The sequence below is a fragment of the Coregonus clupeaformis genome, chromosome 1 (assembly GCF_020615455.1).
Source record: "Coregonus clupeaformis isolate EN_2021a chromosome 1, ASM2061545v1, whole genome shotgun sequence".
In the NCBI taxonomy this organism is placed as follows: domain Eukaryota; kingdom Metazoa; phylum Chordata; class Actinopteri; order Salmoniformes; family Salmonidae; genus Coregonus; species Coregonus clupeaformis.
The window spans coordinates 44,296,290-44,303,698 of record NC_059192.1 but is presented as its reverse complement, the minus strand read 5'-3'; positions in this window follow the sequence as shown (position 1 = coordinate 44,303,698).

Sequence of the window (7,409 nt, the reverse complement as noted above, 5' to 3'; positions counted from 1 at the left end):
AATGCTATTTTACAGTACGTTTATAGGGAAGGACATTCAACAAGCACAGCACGTACACAAATGACTGATGATTGGCTGAGAGAAATTGATGATACAAAGATTGTGGGGGCTGTTTTGTTAGACTTCAGTGCAGCTTTTGACATTTTCGATAATAGTCTGCTGCTGGAAAAACTTAAGTGTTTTGGCTTTACACCCCCTGCTATATTGTGGATAAAGAGTTACCCGTCTAACAGAACACAGAGGGTGTTCTTTAATGGAAGCCTATCCAACATAATCCAGGTAGAATCAGGAATTCCCCAGGGCAGCTGTCTAGGCCCATTACTTTTTTCAATCTTTACTAACGACATCCCACTGGCTATTGTGTGCGGATGACTCAGCACTATACACGTCAGCTACTACAGCGACTGAAATGACTGCAACACTTAACAAAGAGCTGCAGTTAGTTTCAGAATGGGGTGGCAAGGAATAAGTTAGTCCTAAATATTACAAAAACTAAAAACATTGTATTTGGGACAAATCATTCACTAAACCCTAAACTTAAACAAAATCTTCAAATCAAATCAAACCACATTTTATTGGCCACATGCGCCGAATACAACAGGTGCAGACATTACAGTGAAATGCTTAGTTACAGCCCTTACCAACAGTGCATTTATTTTAAATAAAAAAGTAGAATAAAACAAAAAAGTGTTGAGAAAAAAAGAGCAGAAGTCAAATAAAATAACAGTAGGGAGGCTATATATACAGGGGGGTACCGGTACAGAGTCAATGTGCGGGGGCACCGGCTAGTTGAGGTAGTTGAAGTAATATGTACATGTGGGTAGAGTTAAAGTGACTATGCATAAATAATTAACAGAGTAGCAGCAGCGTAAAAAGATGGGGGTGGGGGGGCAGTGCAAATAGTCCGGGTAGCCATGATTAGCTGTTCAGGAGTCTTATGGCTTGGGGGTAGAAGCTGTTGAGAAGTATTTTGGACCTAGACTTGGCACTCCGGTACCGCTTGCCGTGCGGTAGCAGAGAGAACAATCTATGACTAGGGTGGCTGGAGTCTTTGACAATTTTGAGGGCCTTCCTCTGACACCGCCTGGTATAGAGGTCCTGGATGGCAGGAAGCTTGGCCCCAGTGATGTACTGGGCCGTACGCACTACCCTCTGTAGTGCCTTGCGGTCGGAGGCCGAGCAGTTGCCATACCAGGCGGTGATGCAACCAGTCAGGATGCTCTCGATGGTACAGCTGTAGAATTTTTTGAGGATCTGAGGACCCATGCCAAATCTTTTCAGTCTCCTGAGGGGGAATAGGCTTTGTCGTGCCCTCTTCACGACTGTCTTGGTGTGTTTGGACCATGATAGTTCGTTGGTGATGTGGACACCAAGGAACTTGAAGCTCTCAACCTATTCCAATACAGCCCCGTCGATGAGAATGGGGGCGTGCTCAGTCCTCTTTTTTTTCCTGTAGTCCACAATCATCTCCTTTGTCTTGGTCACGTTGAGGGAGAGGTTGTTATCCTGGCATCACACGGCTAGGTCTCTGACCTCCTCCATATAGGCTGTCTCATCGTTGTTGGTGATCAGGCCTACCACTGTTGTGTCGTCGGCAAACGTAATGATGGTATTGGAGTCGTGCCTGGCCATGCAGTCATGGGTGAACAGGGAGTACAGGAGGGGACTGAGCACGCACCCCTGAGGGGCCCCCGTGTTGAGAATCAGTGTGGCAGATGTGTGGTTACCTACCCTTACCACCTGGGGGCGGCCCGTCAGGAAGTCCAGGATCCAGTTGCAGAGGGAGGTGTTTAGTCCCAGGATCCTTAGCTTAGTGATGAGCTTTGAGGGCACTATGGTGTTGAATGCTGAGCTGTAGTCAATGAATAGCATTCTCACGTAGGTGTTCCTCTTGTCCAGGTGGGAAAGGGCAGTGTAGAGTGCAATAGAGATTGCATCATCTGTGGATCTGTTGGGGCGGTATGCAAATTGGAGTGAGTCTAGGGTTTCTGGGTTAATGGTGTTGATGTGAGCCATGACCAGCCTTTCAAAGCACTTCATGGCTACAGATGTCAGTGCTACGGGTCGGTAGTTATTTAGGCAGGTTATCTTAGAGTCCTTGGGCACAGGGACTATGGTGGTCTGCTTGAAACATGTTGGTATTACAGACTCAGTCAGGGACATGTTGAAAATGTCAGTGAAGACACTTGCCAGTTGGTCAGCACATGCTCGGAGTACACGTCCTGGTAATCCGTCTGGCTCTGCGGCCTTGTGAATGTTGACCTGCTTAAAAGTCTTACTCACATCGGCTACGGAGAGCATGATCACATAGTCATCCGGAACAGCTGGTGCTCTCATGCATGCTTCAGTGTTGCTTGCCTCGAAGCGAGCATAGAAGTGGTTTAGCTCGTCTGGAAGTCTTGTGTCACTGGGCAGCTCGTGGCTGTGCTTCCCTTTGTAGTCTGTAATAGTTTTCAAGCCCTGCCACATCCGACGAGCGTCAGAGCCGGTGTAGTACGATTCAATCTTAGTCCTGTATTGACTCTTTGCCTGTTTGATGGTTCGTCGGAGGGCATAGCGGGATTTCTTATAAGCGTCCGGGTTAGAGTCCCGCTACTTGAAAGTGGCAGCTCTACCCTTTAGCTCAGTGTGGATGTTTCCTGTAATCCATGGCTTCTGGTTGGGGTGTGTACGTACGGTCACTGTGGGGACGACATCATCGATGCACTTATTGATGAAGCCAGTGACTGATGTGGTGTACTCCTCAATGCTGTCTGAAGAATCCCGGAACATGTTCCAGTCTGTGCTAGCAAAACAGTCCTGTAGCTTAGCATCTGCGTCATCTGACCACTTTTTTATTAACCGAGTCACTGGTGCTTCCTGCTTTAGTTTTTGCTTATACGCAGGAATCAGTAGGATAGAGTTATGGTCAGATTTGCCAAATGGAGGGCGAGGGAGAGCTTTGTATGCGTCTCTGTGTGTGGAGTAAAGGTGGTCTAGAGTTTTTTTTCCTCTGGTTGCACATTTCACATGCTGGTAGAAATTAGGTAGAACTGATTTTAGTTTCCCTGCATTAAAGTCCCCGGCCATTAGGAGCGCTGCCTCTGGATGAGCGTTTTCCTGTTGACTTATGGCTTTATACAGCTCATTCAGTGCAATCTTAATGCCAGCATTTGTTTGTGGTGGTAAATAGACAGCTATGAAAAATATAGATGAAAACTCTCTTGGTAAATACTGTGGTCTACAGCTTATCATAAGATACTCTACCTCAGGCGAGCAAAACCTCGAGACTTCCTTAGTATTAGATTTTGTGCACCAGCTGTTGTTTACAAATATACACAGACCGCCACCCCTTGTCTTACCGGAGTCAGCCGTTCTATCCTGCCGATGTAGCGTATAGCCCGACTCGGTGAAACATAAGATATTACAGTTTTTAATGTCCCTGTGGTAGGATAACCGTAATCTTAAATCATCCAATTTATTCTCAAATGATTGAAGATTGGCTAATAGGATTGATGGGAGCGGCAGTTTACTTGCTCGCCGTCGGATCCTTACAAGGCACCCCGACCTACGTCCACGATATCTCCGTCTCTTCCTCATGCGAATGACGGGGATTTGGGCCTTGTCGGGTGTCTGTAGGATATCCTTCGCGGCCGCCTCGTTGAAGAAAAAATCTTCGTCCAATACGAGGTGAGTAATCGCTGTCCTGATGTCCAGAAGATCTTTTTGGTTATCAGAGACGATGGCAGAAACATTATGTACAAAATAAATTACAAATAACGCAGAAAACACACATAATAGTACAATTGGTTAGAGGGCTGTAAAACGGCAGCCTTCTTCTCCAGCGCCATTATAATAACTATAATGAATAATGTGGAAATTGAGCAAGTTGAGGTAACTAAACTGCTTGGAGTATCCCTGGATTGTAAACTGTCATGGTCAAAACATATTGATACAACAGTAGCTAAGATGAGGAGAAGTCTGTCCATAATAAAGCGCCGTTCTGCCTTCTTAACAGCACTATCAACAAGGCAGGTGCTATAGGCCCTAGTTTTGTTGCACCTGGACTACTGTTCAGTTGTGTGGTCAGGTGCCACAAAGAGGGACTTAGGAAAATTGCAATTGGCTCAGAACAGGGCAGCACAGCTGGCCCTTAGATGTACACAAAGAGCTAGCATTAATAATATGCATGTCAATCTCTCCTGGCTCAAAGTAAAGGAGAGATTGACTTCATCACTAATTGTATTTGTGAGAGGTATTGACATGTTGAGTGCACCGAGCTGTCTGTTTGAACTACTGGCACACAGCTCAGACACCCATGAATACCCCACAAGACATGCCACCAGCAGTCTCTTCACAGTCCCCAAGTCCAAAACAGACTATGGGAGGCGCACAGTACTACATAGAGCCATGACTACATGGCACTCTATTCCACATCAAGTAACTTATGCAAGCAGTAAAATTTGATTTAAAAAACAGATAGAAATACACCTTATGGAACAGCGGGGACTGTGAAGCAACACAAACATATGCACAGTCACATGCATACAAACACACGATAACATACGCACTATACACACGTACACATGGATTTTGTGTTGTAGATATGTGGTAGTAGAGTAAGGGCCTGAGGGCACACACTTAATGTGTTGTGAAATCTGTTGTGAATGTATTGTAATGTTTCTAAAACGGTATAACTGCCTTAATTTTGCTGGACCCCAGGAAGAGTAACTGCTGCCTTGGCAGCAGCTAATGGGGATCCATAATAAATACAAATACATAAAACAATACATTTGAGAAGCACTCGTACTACCTCACGCTTCACCTCCCCATTCACAGAACCTTCTTCCAAGATATACACAAAGCAACCGCTTTACTTAATAACAATCAGCTAGCTATATGTGAATCGTTATAATGTAGCTAACCAGATAGTTTAACAGGCAAAATGACCTAAAACTGATATTATGCAAGATAGATGTCAATTCTTCGTGGGTAGCTAGCTAACAATTCTTCGTGGCTATCTGGCTAGCTAAAAGTACTAGTAGCTAGCCAGTTAGCACTATTGATTTATAATGGGCTTGCAATCTATGGTACGTAGGCAGGTAAACATGCCAAAATTAACACAGCATGTATTTATTAACATATCAAGATTACAATATTGTAGTCAGGCAACATATGAGATGTGAATAGGCAACATTTCATTCCGAAGTCGGAATGTTTTTTCTCTCTCTTCAGCTCAAATAATGGCCGCCATTGATTTCACAAAATGGTGCATAATTTTTTACGTGATTGCATCATATTTCTATGCATACTTTCCGTTGAAGCTTGCATCGATGCATGCTTCAAAATATGTACAAACGGAGTACGCATTCGAGAAGTGCCCTCCGTGCTCCGTTTCGCATACTTTGATTTGGACTTAAACTCCGACCCTCCCGTGCTCCAATTTGCGTGCTCGGAGCACGGTAGTATGCATTTTGAGAAACATCCAGAGTCTATCTATCAACATTCAGACATTATTCTGAGAACATTCAGTATGTATGAGCCCATTCATTCACCATATCCCAGTGAAAACCCATTGGAGCGTTTCCCAGTGATCACACATGAGGAAACATCAGTGTCTGAAAGTTGCGCTTGAGTGTACTCTCTCTTTCACTCACTCAAACAAACACCCACCCACACAGCATCTGTCTGACGGTATAAAGAAGACAGTATGGTAAATAATACTTTTTTTGTTTAGATTTGATAGGGGTAATTCAGTCACACTCATTAACACAGTCTGGGTTTTACAGCAGCCAGTAAGGTTTTAGCGCAGCTTTACGCTGTGTGCCCCTGATGTTACCCTACTCTACTACTCTGTGGTCCTCTGTAGCTCAGCTGGTAGAGCACAGCGCTTGTAACGCCAAGGTAGTGGGTTCGATCCCCGGGACCACCCATACGTAAAAATGTATGCACGCATGACTGTAAGTCGCTTTGGATAAAAGCGTCTGCTAAATGGCATATTATTATTATTATTATTACTCTAAAATCTAAATCTTCCCTTTTCATCTGCTAAATGAATTTATCACAGGGCTTTTATGCTGAGGGCCCAGATGAGCAGAGACAAGCCTCTTTTCCCCTCCATGTGACCTGAATGCAGCTGCTTTCCCCCACTTAGCAAAGACCGCCATGGGAGCACATCAAAGTCCATGCCCTCTGCACTGTGAAGGCAATGAAAAATCCACAAACAAATGAAAAAGTATTCACAGAGCTGAGCTGAAAACCTTATTACGAGGTACAGTGCGTTTCATCATTTTCACATGTGATCCGTTTAGAGCTGTTGTTCCCTTTCAGTCGATCACTCGGTATAACATACTATGGGGAGTCAACGGCCAATTATATTCACCTGAAGAAAGCTGAAATAATGCCCAACGGGCCAATGGATGCCGAGCCCACCCAGGGAATCCCCGCCTTCCTGGCTATAATATTAGGTCTGGCATTAATTTCCTCAATTCTTCGCTCTTCAGCTCGCCTGAGGGAAGAACGTGTAACGCAATTGACAAACCTTTCAAGCACACAAAGATTACGAGATTCGGCTCCGACTTAGGTGTCTGTTAGTGGGGAGAGAGTACTCATCCCCCTAGATGTTTGCGCGTTTTGGGTCTTGGTATTGTTTTTTGTGTTTGCTAAAAGCTAACTACTTTCTGTTCTGCTTCTGTAGCCAGTGCTTCCTTGCTTAAGTAAGATGGCCAGTGGTAAGAGTAAATTCAAGGCAAACCAGCTGAGTTTGAACCTCCGACCGTGTCCTATGGCATGTGGTTTCACAATGAAAATTAAAGATACTCACGATTGCTATGCTGTTTGCCTGGGGTGGAAACATAATCAGGAAGCTTTGGCTCGGACCAGTTCGTGTGACCATTGTCTCCAGCTGGGTTCAACTTCCATTGGGCGTAGGGCTGACTTTGTGAGAAAAGATTAGGGCTGCTGGCGAAGGTTCTTCCGGTGAGGCGACCTCGGGAATAGGGTTGTTTGAGGCTGGGAGAGAGCAGCAGTGGTGGTCGGAGTTGATAGGGGTCTCATCCCAGCCGAGTGAGGCTCATTCCAGTTTCTCTGGCAGTGTTCAGAGTCCGGATTCCAGGGATGATATACTATCCTGGTTGGCTCTGGAGGGTTTTCAGAGTGTGAATCAGATGACATCAGTCCAGGGCAGCCTAAAGCCCCTGCTTTGGATTCGGCGGGGGAGAGTGAACCATTGGTGGTTAATGCGCCTTTGATGGAGCTGTGTCGTAGGGCGGCAGATCTCCTGGGGGTGGATTTGCTGTCTTCTCCCCCACAGTGGAGTTCCTCCAGGTTTGAGGGAAGGTATTTACCTCCTGTCCCTGCAGCGGTGAAGTGTCGCTTATGCTGTTTAAAGATTTTGCAGATGAACTAAAGGCGACCTGGGATTCCCCTCA